The sequence below is a fragment of the Pongo abelii genome, chromosome 11 (assembly GCF_028885655.2).
Source record: "Pongo abelii isolate AG06213 chromosome 11, NHGRI_mPonAbe1-v2.0_pri, whole genome shotgun sequence".
NCBI lineage: Eukaryota > Metazoa > Chordata > Mammalia > Primates > Hominidae > Pongo > Pongo abelii.
In genome coordinates this window covers 68,386,508-68,402,827 of record NC_071996.2, presented here as the reverse complement: position 1 = coordinate 68,402,827, position 16,320 = coordinate 68,386,508, and the positions used below count along the sequence as shown (strand labels likewise).

Here is a 16,320-nt window from a genome sequence, read left to right as displayed (position 1 = left end):
ATTGCCTTATGTGTGACAAGCCCAAGATCTGTGACAGTTGGAGCTCAAACTAGGCAGTCTTGATTCCAGACTGCTCTGAACTAGTATTTGAAGGAACTAATGACCATGACATGTTAAATGAAAGTTTGGAGACTTACACTCAGGATGGAAGCAGGGGGACACAACAGAAATGAAAGAATTTTCCATAGATCTGGGATCTGGACACCTGCCCCCCCTCATGGTAAGGACACAGTTGTAAGTTTAATGTACTTTTGACCTTAATTCAGCTAGTATGGTGAACTGGGTCCCAAGAGGAAATAGCTTTCTTCCCCAGAAGTCAAGAACCTAGAGCAAATCTGGACGGCTTTTATGCATGGACAGCTGAGGAAGCAGGTTGAACTTTGCACTAGAGAAGAAGTAGATAATGGAATCACTATGGAAACCAAAAGACCAATTAAGAATCTGACAGGAGCTATCCTAGTTTGTGACCAGAGATGACAAGTGAATAGCTTTAAAATAGGATCATATAACAGCGTTCATGCTGACAGATTTTTTTAGATGCAAGGTTGGCAAAGGTGTAAGGAAACCACCACATTCGGATGCTGCTCGTCGAAGTGTAGCACAGCCTTCTTGAAGGGAATAACTTTAAACAGCAAAATAATTTTAAACAGCAAAAAGCAAGTTTGAGAAGGCTGTTCTCTAAAAACAGCACAAAATAAGAGTCTCTCGTTTAACCAAGTGATCCCATGTAGAGAAATTTATCACAGGAAATATTCTGGAATTTTCTCAAAGGTTCCCAATTTTAAAAACTGTAACAGTGAATTTTTTGCTGCTTTTGGTTATCAAAACATCCAACATGAGGTTGTCAAATATATAAGATTTGACCAATAATACAGTACTAGGTAGTCATTGAAAACTATTTCAAGGGTTTATTTATGTATTTAATTTTTTTGGCTCATGCCTATAATCCCAACACTTTGGGAGGCCGAGGCGGGCGGATTGCCTGAGCCCAGGAGTTCGCGACCAGCCTGGGCAACATAGTGAAACCTTGTCTCTACTAAAATACAAAAAATTAGCTGGGCATGGTGGTGTGTGCCTGTAGTGCCAGCTACTCGGGAGGCTGAGGCAGGAGAATTGCCTGAACCTGGGAGGTAGAGGTTGCAGTGAACCAAGATCACACCACTGCACTCCAGCCTGGGCAACAGTGAGACTCTGTCTTAAAAAAAAAAAAAAAAAAAATTTTTGAAAGATTTTAACTGTTAAAATGCTCACAAAATAAGTGAATAAAGAGGAAAATGTAACTGTTCAAATAATAATATATCCATTTGCCAAAACTATAGATGCATATAAGAATACACAAAACTAGATGAAACCCAATTGTTAACATAGTTATGTCTGAGTGATGAAATATTTATTTACCACTGTAAAAGTTAACTGGAATTCACATATATTCTACACTAAAAAAAAAAGTTTTTTGTTGTTTTTTAGAGAACAGCCTTCTCAAACTTGCTTTTTGCTGTTTAAAGTTATTTTTCTGAACACAGACGAAGAGAAAAAGCTAAACAAAAGCTGACATTTCAACTCTCAATACCACACTTTACTATTAATTGTTAGTGCAAAATGCAATCTATATTACTTCGATGGCCAGCGATAGAGATTCAGGAAGTGAAAGATAGAAAAAAAAGCCAGAAAGTAGTAGTAGGAGTGGTGACAGAAGTGGTACTAGAACGTAAGAGTTCCAGCGGGGATGTGTAAGAGCATAGTCCTGCAATTACATAAAGAATTGAGAGCAAACCCAGTCCTCTGTAATTTTAGTCCATTATTCCAGTAACAGAGTTTTAATGATGATTCTACCAAATATTAAATTAGAAGCCAGTGGAAATACCTGAAATCCTGCAGAGCCTCCACGTGTGGTCGTGCGTGCATTGTGTGCACTGCACAGAGTGACCCAGCCAAGGGCGCAGGAGATGGAGGCAGAAATCCTCCAAGTCTTAGCACTCTGCAACTGCATCTCCATGCAGGAGGACTCCCTTTTCTAATTTGAATACAACTGTCTCATAGGCTATTGGAAGCCCTGCGAATGGAAGGAGAGGAACTAGAGTCAGTATAGAAAAGTTCTTAGAAATAAGGCTGAGGGTGAAGAGTGATGTGTCCATAAGGGTGTGAGAAGTCTGTCTTTTAATATAAGAGCTACTTGGACATCTATGGAGAAAAAAAAAAAAAAGCCAGTAAATATTGAAGGTACAAGAAAGAGAGGAGGGGAAAACCTGAGTAGAAAAATGGTGGCGTCCGGGGGGTGCACAGTTTTTGCAAGGGGAGTGAAGGAACAAATGGAACTGCAGAGTCACTGATATAAAGGCGGCTTCAGGAACCCTTATGCTAATTGGCTCCAGTAGTTTTATAATGAATAAAATAGTCTTTGAGCTAAGGGCAATACCACTCCTTCATATGCACAGGATCTTGGACCTCTGTTTTCTTTGGACTCTGAGGTATTTTTCACATATTTCCAGGTTCCTGGTTGTGGTTGTTGGAATTCTGCCTGCCAGATTAGAGGGGAGTTACTGTAACATGATAAATCCCAGTTATGATAAAAAATGTGCTACCCACCTTCTAATGCTCCTCTTAAGAACCAGATGTTTTCTAGAAAAATGTTTCACTCTGCAATCTGCCTTACAGTGCACATCAATGAATCTGGCACAATGCCCATAAAAGCAATCTGATCCCGTAAATGAGGGATGCAGAGTAATGAGCAGGTTCTAAATGTCTTACTTCCGAGTGGTATAACATGAGACTCGATGGCAATCCTTAAACCAGGCTGCTTTCAAATAGTATGTATGTTATATTTATCTTCCTTCAAACAAATTCTTTTGGCAATGTAAAAGAAATCCTGTTTTTTTTTTTAAGGGGGTATTTTAAGAAGGTAATTACTATTTCCATTTTCACCAAAAGCAGCCTAGTTTTATTTTTAATGGGTAAATGATGTAAGAACCTTAAAAAACCGCTTGAAACACAGAGGACAGAGCTGCAAAATGTTCAGTAGTATCCTCACTTATTTCGAGTCAGGGCAATAGGTCCTTTTTCACAGTTACAGATTAAACTTTCTTTGAAAAACACAGTAAGCTTAAGAACTTTGAGGAAAAAGAATGCACTAAAATGCTAAGGAGTTACAAAAATGCTCTTTTCATACAGTTTAAGTTTAATATGTGAAGTTGCTCTAGTAAATAAATAAAAACCCCTCCCTTACATAGTTTCCTAAAGAATTTTTTTGTCCAATTTTTCACATTGACTTAAGTTACAAATTGCAGAGGATAGATTGAGGGGGACTCTGGGTGGGCGCAAGCGCAGGATATTGAGAAATAGCAAGGGCAAAGTTAAAATGATTGAATACGTACCATGTGAAGAGTCAAGGTGAGGAAACGGGACAAACGACATGTCTAGATCCTGATGTCACTTACTTTTGTTAAACACATAAATCTACTGCCTTTTATAAAATATATGTGCTGGGTGGTTGTTTTTGTAGATTTTTTTAAATGCCCAATATTCATTATTCAAGTTTCAATAAGAATGATTTTGTTTCTACAAAAAGGAAACAATTTTTTAATTTTTTATTTGGAAAAAAAATTAAATGTACAGAAAGTTGCATGAATAAGATTGCAAATACCATGTATATTAAGGTAAACATTAAACTGTTGCTAGTATTTTAAACCATTTGCTTTATCATTTGTGCTTCCTGTGTGAGTATATGAATTTTATATATACATTTACACTCACACATATGTATACACACATATATACATATGATGTTTTTTTCTGAAGATTCTGAAAGTAAGTCACAAGCATCGTACACATCCCTGTACCCCTAAGTACTTCAGTGGTCTGTATTTCCTAAAAATATGGGTACACTCCTATATAATCAAACTGTAGTTATGAACTTCAGTAAAGTTAACATGGATACCGTACTTTAATCCATATCATTTACCACCAGTTGATCCAATAAAAGTCCTTTTTTATCCTCCAGTCAAGATCCACTCTGGAATCAGGTATTGTATTTACTTGTCATGTCTCTTTATTGTTGCTTAATCTGGAGCATATCCACAGCCTTTCTGTCTTTTACAATATAGACATTTTTTGAAGAAAATGTCCCTCACCCTCTTTTTTTTGTAATAGAATGTTCTTCATTTAGGATTCGTCTGATATTTCATCATGATTCAATTTGAGCTAAACATCCCTGGCCATAATGCTATATAAGTAGTATGTCCTCAGGGTATCAAATATGGAAGCACACATATTTATCTGCCCTCACTTGTGAATTAATTTTGATTACTCCTTCAAATTTCTTCACTACATAGTTATATTTTTTCTCGCAACTAATAAGCAATCTTTGAGGAGAAACTTGTAGATCAAATATCCTGCTCCTCTTCAAAACTCTCCACTGGATTAATCATGATTCTTGCCTAGTCCCATCTTTGCTGTGAGGGTAATAAAGGCTCCACATGTACCCAGCAGTTAGTACTCAGCGTTTTACCGTAAGCAGGAGCCCCACCTTTGCTTATTTATTGTTGTTTTTGCTTTTCATTTTTATCCATTATTTAATATAGGAGAGTAGGGGACTCTGGAGCTTAAACAAACTATCACATAGCGAGGACTGAGAGTTGAGCTTTATTTTTTTTCCTCCTGGATAAAATAATTTTATCCATTGTTTAATATAGAAGGAGAGTAGGGGACTCTGGAGCTTAAACAAACTAGCACATGGCGAGGATTCAGATTTGAGCTTTTTGTTGTTGTTAAAAATATTTAACATCATACAGTCTTGTGAAATTCTATTTTTTCAATATTTCATCATTCATTAATGTCTTTAGTTATTTTGGTGCTCAAATTATTTCAGATTTGTCCAGCAGGAGCCTCTTCAGGCTGGTTCCTGTGTCCTTGTGATATGCTCTCATTGTTCATTTTTCTTTTTTTTGAGCACTTTCTTACTTTCTATCATAACAAGGTGTCTCAGGCTCAACTTCTGATTTCCCTGCCTCAACCTTGGAATCAGCCATTTCTCTGAGGAGCCCTGGTTCCTTTTATTGGGAATGGTGTTAGAGATGAAGATCCAAGTGCTAAGTCTGCTCATTGCTACTAGGGTGTAATTGCTTCTAGATCCTTTCAGAAGATGGAAAACATATGCATGCTTACGTACCTATGCATATACAGACATGTACTCATAGACACACATATACTCATAGACATACAGGTGTTTGCACGAATACTGTGCATACACACAGTCTCACATACACTGACATCTAGTTCTTATTTGTATGACCCTTTTCCAGAGTGTGGTCCTGGATCCTAACAACCTCAATCTATTTGTCCATTTCTTCAACCTTATAATCTACCTAAAATGGTTTCAGAATTGCTTCACCCAAACACTTATAACAAAAACAAGTCTACAAAATCTACAAAAACCAGTTCAGAATTTGTTTTCAGTCTCCCACCTCGCACAATGCCACCAACTTTGGTTGATTTTTAATTTATTGTTGATAAATTTAACAACCTATCCTAAAATGTTACCAGAACCATTTCCCAGTAGTATGACGTATTTCAAAAATCAAACTAGGCCAGGCACAATGGTTCACACCTGTAATCCCAGCACTTTGGGAGGACGAGGCAGGTGGATCACCTGAGGTCAGGAGTTTGAGAGCAGACTGGCCAACGTGGCAAAACCCTATCTCTACTAAAAATACAAAAATTAGCTTGGCGTGGTGGTGGACCTGTAATCCCAGCTACTCAGGAGGCTGAGGCAGGAGAATCATTGCTTGAATCCAGGAGGTGGAGGTTGCAATGAGCTGAGATCGCGCCATTGCTCTCCAGCCTGGGCAACAAGAGCAAAACTTGTCTTTAAAAAAAAAAAAAAAACGAAATTATTTATTGCTGATAAGAGTGTGTGCTCTGTTTCATGGATCAGCTTTGCAATTTCCTTCCAAATATTCATCTACTTGCAGAATAAATGCCATCCCTTCCCACGCCAACCATATTGATGATATAGTGGCAGGAAGGAGAGTAGGGGACTCTGGAGCTTAAACAAACCATCACGTGGTAAGGATTGAGAGTTGAGCTTTTTGTTAAAAATATGTTGTAGATCTACATTATTATAAACTGATTTTTCTGTTTGACCTTAAGTATTTTCAGCACTTTTACTGTGATAGGTTAACTGTCAGCCATAAACATTTCTAAAGAAATAGGAAAATTTTCTTCCTATATTATTCAAAATACAAGTTTCTGGTTTATAGCAACTAATACTATTTTTTCCCCTCAACCTGCCGTTTCCAACTGCTACCTTTTCTCATTGAGTGAATCCTAGTCTTCACTTGAAAAAGTTGGATTTATATCCTCTATTCTTTATTTTTGTATTTATATTTTATTTCTATTTTCTTGAGTCCTGCAGTCTCATAAAATCGTTTTGAATAGCAGAGCTGCAGAGCTGATGGGGAGGTCAGCTATGTTAATTCCACAGCGCCCCAGTCTTCGGTGTGAGGTTGCCTAGCAACCCATCTCTCAGGCCTCCTTTGTGGATGAGAGAAGAGAAAGCAATTCTTCTATACACTCTCAAGCCGAGATGATTTTTATAAAGTGAAAAATCTTTCGCAAAGGGTCTAACACAACCCCTGCTTCTCCTCCTCTGCCCACTGTACACTTCACATACGATGAGAAACATATTCCATCCTTTTAAGCTTTAGATCTGATACAGATATAAAGCGGAGCTAGACACTGTATGGTCAAACAGTGGAAGTGACCTGTATCTTCATGTTAAATTGAGACACATTAATTAAACCACTCATCTTCCCTTTTCTCTTCTATGAAAGCATAGTTTCCCCTCAAGTTCTAAAAGCCAGTTATGTTAAATGAAACTGCAACTGCCTGCTGAGCATCAGTTACCATAGCGACGAGAGCCAGGAGTGGTGTTTTTCTCCTTAGGCACAGGATGACTGAAATGTGTTCAACCAGGGGATTCAAGCAGCCTGCTGACTAGAAACAGGCATCTGGGAAGAGCCTGCTCGGTTGCTTTTTCTCCACACTCATTTGAAAAAATAACTAACCCCTCTGCTATTCCCTTAAAGCTGCTACCTTTTTAGAACCAAACCTCAGTGGGTGGCAGAAGTGCCCTACCTTAGGCATACAGAAGGGGGAGCAATGATGCATGCCAGTGAAACCCACACGAACAGCTGAGAGAGCATGCGAACAGTGCAGAGAAGATGCACGGCCCTTTCAGATGTCTCTGAAAATACAGAGTACCACATGTATTTTCCACATTGTGAAAATACTTAGGTACATTTTTCTGAAACATTTATAATCCTATTACCTTATTTTCCAGGCAGATGATGTTATTCACAAGAATATTGTGGTTCCAATGGATAATAGTTTATGGAGGGTTGTTGTAAGTTAAAATAAGTATAAGGAAAAATGCTTTGTGCTATTCTCATTTGCCTCTAATTATGGCTGAGAAGAGAGAGGCAGGGTAACACAATGGGCTTTGGAGTCAAACAACCTGGGTTGACCTCCTCTGCCATTTAACAGTGTGTTTTGGGGCAAGTTCCATAAGCTGTCTAGGTCTCACTTTCCTAATTTTTACAAAGAAACTAAAAAGAGTATTGTTAACAGTGTGAAGTAAGAAAATATACATGAAGCACCTGATTGAAACACTGATGACTGTTATAATCAGTTTGGCTTAACTGACCACTCAGTACTAATTGAACACCTGGTACATGCCCATGCTTGATGTGAGAAGAGTACTGAGGTCCCAGCCAAAAAGAGGGCAGCCAAGTTTGGGGACTGCAACTGCAGGTTATCTACCTTTCTGATGCTTCAGAAAGGTTTGGTATGTCATCCTCACCAATGTTCTATCCATAGTGACAGTGACATGATACTCCTTTTGGATCTATCTTCATGGCCAGTTCACAGTGAAAACTCTTACTGCTGTTTCTTAACTAAATTTTGCTTTTCTACCTGAACTGTCATTACCAGCACCCTCAGTCATCACAGTCATTAGACCGGACATCTGCCTCCATGGAGAATATGTGAATACCTCTGAATGTACTTCCTGGAGGAGCTGCCAAACTATTTCCAGTAATGACAAAACATAGCATGTATGTGAATTCCCAAAGTGGCTTCCCTGGGCATTCTTTTCTAGCAACAGTATACCTTCTGGTGACTTTCTAACAAAGCAATTACATAATTCCTGGAAAGAATGTACTTTTAAAATTTTAGATCATTGAATCTAACCCTTTCATTTTAGAGAGAAAAAGGGAGCTCAGGAACATTGATTAAATTGCCCAATTCATTTTTATATATGCATTTATATATACATATGTATATATCCAAAAATAATATCATATAAATATATACATGTATCTACACACACATTCATATATAAATACACACATGTAAAGAGAAGGAATCAGTTACACAAATACATAATTTTTTTCGGGTTGTCTAAAAGTATACTCCAAGTTCCCCCAAGCTAGAGACCATTATTATCAGTGATCGCTCTATAATTTGCAAGTAGCGGAAACCAACTTAGGATGGCCTGAGTTATATGTAACTCTTCAAGTTGGCACTGGAGCTGAGAGGTGGGAAGGAACTGGAACCAGGGACTGGAATGTGGGCAGGACTCTATGCCTTTCTTCTGATACTTTCTGCATGTTGGTGTTCACTCTACTATCCGTCCAGATATTCACTGAAGACCTATTCTATGCCAGGCACTGTGCCAGGCAGAAGGAAAGCCCTCATATTGGGCAGACCTGGTCTTCTCCAGTAGATCTTGTGAAACTTATTGGCTCTCATTCTCTCTTGCCAGCGCCATGTAAGTAGTAGCTTTTGCCTTCCACCATGATCATGAGGCCTCCCCAGCCATATGGAACTATGAGTTTGTTAAACCTCTTGTATTGGTCTATTTTCATGCTGATGATAAAAGACATATACCTGAAACTGGACAATTTACAGAAAAAAAGAAGTTTAGTGGGACTTACATTTCCACATGCCTGGGGAGGCTTCACAATCATGGTGGAAGCCAAGGAGGAGCAAGTCAAATCCTACATGGATGACAGCAGACAAAAAGAGAGAACTTGTGCAGGAAATTCCTCCTTATAATACCATCAGATATTATGATACTTATTTGCTATCACAAGAACAGCACTCAGATATTATGAGACTTATTCACTATCACAAGAATAGCACCTGCCCCCATGATTCAATTACCCCCCACTGAGTTCCTCCTACAACACATGGGAATTCAAGATGAGATTTGGGTGGGGACATACCCAAACCATATCACCTCTTTTTCTTCCCAGTCTCAGGTATGTCTTTAGCAGCAGCAGGAATACAGACTAATACAGTAAATTGGAACTAAATAGAGTGCAGTGTGCTGAAAAGATACCCGAAAACATGGAAGCAACTTTGGAACTGGGTAACAGGCAGAGGTTGGAACAGTTTGGAGAGCTGAAAAGAAACCAGAACAATGTAGGAAAGTTTGGAACTCCCTAGAGACTTGTTGAATGGCTTTGCCCAAAATGCTGATAGCAATATGGACAATAAAGTCCAGGCTAAGGTGGTCTCAAATGGAGATGAGGAACTTTTTGGGAACTGGAGCAAAGGTGACTCTTGTTATGTTTTAGCAAAGTGGCTGGCAGCATTTTGCCCCTGCCCTAGCGATCTGTGGAACTTTGAACTTGAGAGAGATGATTTAGGGAATCTGGTGGAAGAAATTTCTAAGCAGAAAAGCATTCAAGAGGTGACTTGAGTGCTGTTAAAGGCATTCAGTTTTATAAAGAAATCAGAGCATAAAAGTTAAGAAATTTGCAGCCTGACAAGGTGACAGACAAGAAAATCCCATTTTCTGAGGAGAAATTTAAGCTGGCTGCAGAAGTTTGCATAAGTAACAAGGAGCTGAATGTGAATCATTGCCAAGACAATGGGGAAAATGTCTCCAGTGAATGTCAGTAGTCTTTAAGTTAGCCCCTCCCATCACAGGCCTGGAGGCCTAGGAGGGAAAAATGGTTTCATTGGCTGGGCCCAGTGTCCCTCTGCTGTGTGCAGTCTAAGGACTTAGCACCCTCTGTCCCAGCCACTCCAGCCATGACTAAAAGGGGCCAAGGTAGAGCTCAGGCTGTGGCTTCAGAGGGTGCAAGCCCCAAGCCTTGGCAGCTTTCACGTGGTGTTGAGCCTGTGAGGGCACAGAAGTCAAGAACTGGGATTTGGGAACCTCCACCTAGATTTCAGAGGATGTATGGAAATGCCTTGATGTCCAGGAAGAAGTTTTGCTTCAGGGACAAACCTCACGGAGAACCTCTGCTAGGGTAGTGTGGAAGGCAGATGTGAGGTGGAAGCCCCCACACAGAGTCCCGACTAGGGTGCTGCCTAGTGGAGCTGTGAGAAAAGGATCTCTATCCTCCAGACCCCAGAATGGAAGATCCACTGAGAGCTTGCACCGTGCACCTGGAAAAGTCACAGGCCCTCATCGCCAGCCCATGAAAGCAGCCAGAAAGGAGGCTGTACCCTGCAAAGCCACACTGGCAGAGCTGCCCAAGACCATGGGAACCCACATCTTGCATCAGCATAACCTGGATGTGAGATAAGGAGTCAAAGCAGATTATTTTGGAGCTTTAAGATTTAACTGCCCTGCTGGATTTTGGACTTGCATGGGGCCTGTAGCCCCTTGGTTTTGCCCAATTTCTCCCATTTGGAATGGCTGTATTTACCCAATGCCTGTACCTCCATTGTATCTAGCAAGCAACTAACTTACTCTCGATTTTACAGGCTCATAGGCAGAAGGGACTTGCCTTGTCTCAGGTAAGACTTTGGACTGTGACTTTTAAAAGAGTTAGTGCTGAAATGAGTTAAGAATTTGGGGGACTGTTGGGAAGGCATGATTGTTTTTGACATGTAAGGACATGAGATTTGGGAGGGGCAAGGGGCAGAGTGATATGGTTTGACTGTGTGCCCACCCAAATATCATCTTGAATTCCCACGTGTTGTGGGAGGGAGCCCGTGGGAGGTAATTGAATCATGGGGGCAGGTGTTTCCCATGCTGTTCTCATGATAATGAATACATCTCACAAGATCTGATGGTTTTATAAGGGGGAGTTTCCCTGTGCAAGCTCTGTTTGCCTGCTGCCATCCATGTAAGATGTGACTTGCTCCTCCTTAGCTTCTACTGTGATTGTGAGGCCTCCCCAGCCATGTGGAACTGTGAGTCCATGAAACCTCTTTCTCTTTATAAATTATCCAATCTTGGGTATCTTTATTAGCAGCGTGAAAATGGGCTAATACACTAGTTCTCACTTCTCACAGACGTTTCACTACTCCCATGTTGTAAGTTTGGCCACATGCAGAGAATGATGTGTAGTTTCTTAGTCCCCAACCCCCACCACCAATATGGCCAGGAAGGAGGCCACCAGGTGACACAGGTTACACAGGCCCACATCTATGGATAAGAAGGTTGCTGGGCAGACAGCCTGAAGGCTCCACTACAACGTGTTATCTGATCCTTTTGCACTTCTCCCTCCACAGTATTTAGTCCAATTTTTTTTTTAATTCACTCAAGTGCTAGCTTAGTTGAACACCTTCATTTAAAAACCCACAACTTTTAGTTAAACAATGTAGAAAATTACTGGACTTTCACTGATAAAGAAATTTGCAACATGGTAAATTATTTGTTTAAAATCATAATTCTCCCATCTGTTTTATTTCTCCAAATGTCCAAGAAACCCAAACTAGGACAGTACCAAGGGCTGTACCACCCTAACGGTACAACCACTAGGTATCACCGTGACTAAACTAAGAGTTTAGTTGGTCCTGTGCTGCTGAGAGTATCAATGAGTTGACAGCTGCCCAGGCTTGCACTTTTCCAAATCACGGAAGAAGGAGCCATAAAGAGCCAGGCTTATCAAAATTGAGTATAAGCAATTCTCAAAGACCATGTTGATATACAACAAGACCCTTGACCTTTATATTCCTTCTTTATGTGCTAGGTGGCCCTTATATTTACACATTTTTAAATTATTATATAAAAAGAGCCATTAACCATTGTCCCAGCTCATGTAAAAGATGGAGAGATGCTGGGAAGGTATCAAATCAGTTTGGCTCCAGTTAGCCCCAAGGATTTTTCATTAGGCCACACTACTAAGTCGGACCTTAATCCCATTTTCTTGGGCTCACATATATCCTGGGGCATCATGAGGTAAGAATAAGTCAGTCAGGAACCAAACAAAATTCAAAGAAATGGATAGGCATCATGATATGGTTTGGCTGTGTGTCCCCACCCAAATCTCATCTCAAATTATAATCCCCACATATCAAAGGAGGGACCTGTTGGGAGGGGATTGAATCAGGGGGTGGTTTCCCCCAGGCTGTTCTTGTGATAGTGAGGGAGTTCTCACAATATCTGGTTGTTTGATAAGTGTCTGGCATTTCCCCTGCTTGCTTGCTCTCTCTCCTGCTGCCTTGTGAAGGAGGTAGCTTGCTTCCCCTTTGCCTTCCACCATGATTGTAAATTTTGAAGGCCCCCGGCCATGCAGAACTTTCAGTGAATTAAACCTCTTTTCACTATAAATTACCCAGTCTTGTGTATCTTTATAGCAATGTTATAACAGACTAATATTAATACATATCATTTCTTTAGGGAAGTCAGCAAACAAGATGCTAACTGATGGAGTGAAATCCCCAGGAGATGCAGAAGGCAAGTGCAGCTGAGGCCTCAGGGGCAGGAGATGCCCATCAGGATGAGAACTATGGCTTTCTCCAGTGATGACTCTGCTTCTATGAGGTCACTAGCAGTAGAACCATATCTTGCTGGCATACACTCAGGGTAAGAATATCATTGGCAAAGTTGTTTAAGATCCAATCCGCTTAACTATAACTACCTCCTCCTTCCCTGTTTCCTTCATCTTCCTACTCATATACACATGATACTTTCCTTTCCCTTTTTCTAGTTCATCCCCCTGGGAGAACCGCTTTCTTGCCTAGAGTGAAACCCTACTCTCTTGTTTTATGTTCAACATATTTTGTTGATGCTCCAAATTCTCTTGTTCTGGCTTCTAGCCAAGGCATTTTGTCCTTTTCCTTACAACTAGTGTAAAAAAAAAAGAAATATCCTTGAACTTTAACTTTTTTATAATAAACCTTAGTGATCCATCGATCCAAATGTCTAATCAACAAAAAGAATCTAAAAACATTAACTTTTGCTCAAATACAAGAAGAGCTTAAACTCCAGACTCTTCTAGCACAGCAAGGAAAGAGAAATAACAGTACAGCTAGTTCCATATTAAAAAAATAGGAATATTCATCTCCTTCCATAATACAAAAAATACTACTGGAGAATCAGAAAAGTAAAAATTGTGCTTGTATAAAGAGTTCCTGGATTGTGCTGGCTTCCTATATCAATCATTTCTCTCCTGCTTTCCTGTAGATGGCCCCGCCTCTCCTGGACTTCCATCTGTCATCAGGAGAACATGACCATCTGGAGTCAGTACAGATCATCAATCTTTCCACATATACAAGTTCATTTTAAATTTTTAAAAATATAATACAACTGAGAAGTCTTCATTAAATTGCTCTGGTGGTCCTACCTGTTTTCTGTTAGGGATCCATTACATCTCAGAGCCACATGGGTGATGCCATAATGCCAGGGCTGAAACACTGCTTTAGGGGTCTGTTACTTTCCTATTGCTGCTATAAAAAATTACCACAAACTATGTGGCTTCAAACATCACACATTTATTTTCTTACACTTCTGGAGGTCAGATGTCCAAAATGGGTCTTAGAGCTAAGACCAAAGGGCAACAGAGCTCCCTTCCTTCTGCAAGCTGTAGGGAAGGCTGTGTTCCTTGACTTTTCCGGCTTCTAAGGCCTGCCTGCATTCTTTGTCTCATGATCACATCACTGTGACCTCTACTTCTGTCATCATGTTTCCTTCTCTAACTTTCCTGCCTCCCTCTCTCCCTAATAAGGACCCTTGTGATTATATTTGGGCCTACATGGATAATGCAGCATATGCTCAAGATCTCTAACTTAATCACATCTTGAAATTTCCTTTTGCCATGTAAGTTAACACATTCACAGGTTTTAGGGATTAGGATGTGGACATCTTCAGTGGGGATGGGGGCATTATTCTGCTGACCACAGGGTCTGATATAATCAGAGGCCCACTTCCTAGAAATCAGAGAACCTGATTTCTAGTCCGCAAATAGGAAATTCAATTGAGAGAGTGCATAGGGATTGTTGGTATCTCTGTTTTACCTTTGACTTATTAGACTGTAGCCACAAATTCTGGCCCCAGCCTATAGAATGTTATAATGAGAAGCACTGGCTTTAAAGTCATACTAACTTGACTGGGATTTGTTTTTTGTTTGTTTGTTTGTTTGTTTTAGACAGGGTCTTGCTCTGTCACCCAGGGTGGGGTGCAGTGGCATGATCATGGCTCACTGCAGCCTCGACCTCCCTGGCTCAAGTGATCCCCACATCTCAGCCCCACAAGTAGCTGGGACTACAGGCGTGCACCCACCACACCCAGCTAATTTTTTTATTGTTTGGAGAGATAGGGTCTCACTATGTTGCCCAGGCTGGTCTTGAACTCCTGGGCTCCAACAATCCTCCCACCTCAGCCTCCCAGTGCTGGGATTACCCTCATGAGCCACTGTGCCTGGTCTCACCTGGGTTTTCATCTCATAGGAGCTCTGAGAGCTTGGGCAAGTTCCTCACCTTCTGTGAACTTCAGTTTTCACCTGTCTTCTCTGAGGAGGTCTTAGAGGAAACAGACTCAGAGACTCGCCTGCGGGATACTCTTAGGAATAATGCTGGTAAGGGAGGGAGAAAAGCAGGATTGGACTGCAACAAAGTCACAAGGAAGGCTTCAGCTGATCCCAAAGGGACTATGTTGATGGGATGGCCTCCCATGGCCTCCCTTTAAGGCAAAGGAGACAGACTTTGGTTTCCCCTGAGTCAATCTGCCAGGATTGGGACTACATAAGAAGAGTGAGACACTTGCCTTGAGGACAAAATTTAGAGGGCGTCAAAAAGCTCAGTAGCCAAGATAAATAATATTTTAATGCATTATTATTTTTTAAACCTAAATTAATGCAAAAGTCAGCCTTTATTTAAAAATTTCAGTATTTTGTTCAGGGTGCACTTTTGCATTGGTTTGTATTTTTTAAATAATGCTTTAAAATAAACTGTTTTGGGGAGCCATATTGGAGCCTCAAGCAAAGAGAAAAATCAGTCATATTGATTATATCTTTATTTAAAATTGTGATATTTTGATAATTACAGAACTTTTGCATTTTTTATTTTTAAAATATTACATTAAAATATTGTTTATTTTGATTACTGAGTTTTTGGCTCCTGCTTAAATTTATCACTCAAGGCCAGTTTTTCACCCTGGTCCTGGCCCCGCATTGTACACAGGCTGCCCCACTCTCTCTTCAGGAGGAAATATAGTCTTAATCCAAGGCCAATGCTTGGAGAGGGGTTTAGCTATGAGCCATTAGCAGCCAATACTCCTGGCATCTGGGGAAATGAGTGCCTTGATTTTGAATAGGGGCATGGTGCCTACCATAGTATCCACTGTGATACTATGATGTCTACCTATAATGAGATTGTTTTGTCATATAGTCATTCACTCATTGGAATAGTAAGATTGTCATGAAGGACATAAAGACTTATGTGAGAGGAACTTCAAGAAGCCTGACTGGAGGCATCTGGCACTTACCTCCTCCACAGACAAGAACGAAAATAGCAAGCACATAATCAAACTTTGTATAGAGCATCTAAGAGAGAATACTGAAATTCAACAGAGAAGGAACAGGAAGCACCTGAGGCATAGAAGGAGGAGGAAGGGAGGCAGTCAGCTCAGCTGGGATCAGCTGGGAGCTCATAGAGGCTCCCTAGTTCAGGAAAAGGGTAAGCAGTAGATACCCAGCTTTCCATATTCTCACCATGGACTCCTGAGACCCTAGCCATGGGAGACCCCATCACAGGCTCTGAGAATAACATGGGGACGTGCCTGGAGATGACACAAAGGCATTGCTCTAGAGTGGGAGTTCATAATGGTCCAACACACCCACCAAGTCCTAAGCAGATTCACCATGGGGCCATTTTGAGAGCCTAGAACCCATTGGAGGTTGTATCCTGCCCTGGGGCCCAAGAGCCCCTGCACCTTCACATCCCTGGAGCCCCACTGACACCATTCTGTGTCCACCCAGAGAGCCGTAGCAGCAATAACACCAGTCAGACTCAGCAGAATGGCAGGGTCCCCAGCACTCCAGCACACACAGTGCCCTGTATGCCAGGTAAACGATGGTGCAG

General features: G+C 40.7%; 1 long non-coding RNA gene across 1 annotated transcript; it reads left to right on the top strand.

Annotated features, from left to right (window-relative positions):
* The first annotated feature begins 7,868 nt into the window (after window positions 1-7,868).
* LOC100936870 (uncharacterized) lies at window positions 7,869-13,568 on the top strand. The gene is made up of 3 exons (XR_008522826.2): window positions 7,869-8,108; window positions 12,641-12,826; window positions 13,427-13,568. It is a non-coding gene; the product is annotated as an uncharacterized LOC100936870 (long non-coding RNA).
* The last annotated feature ends 2,752 nt before the right edge of the window (window positions 13,569-16,320 follow it).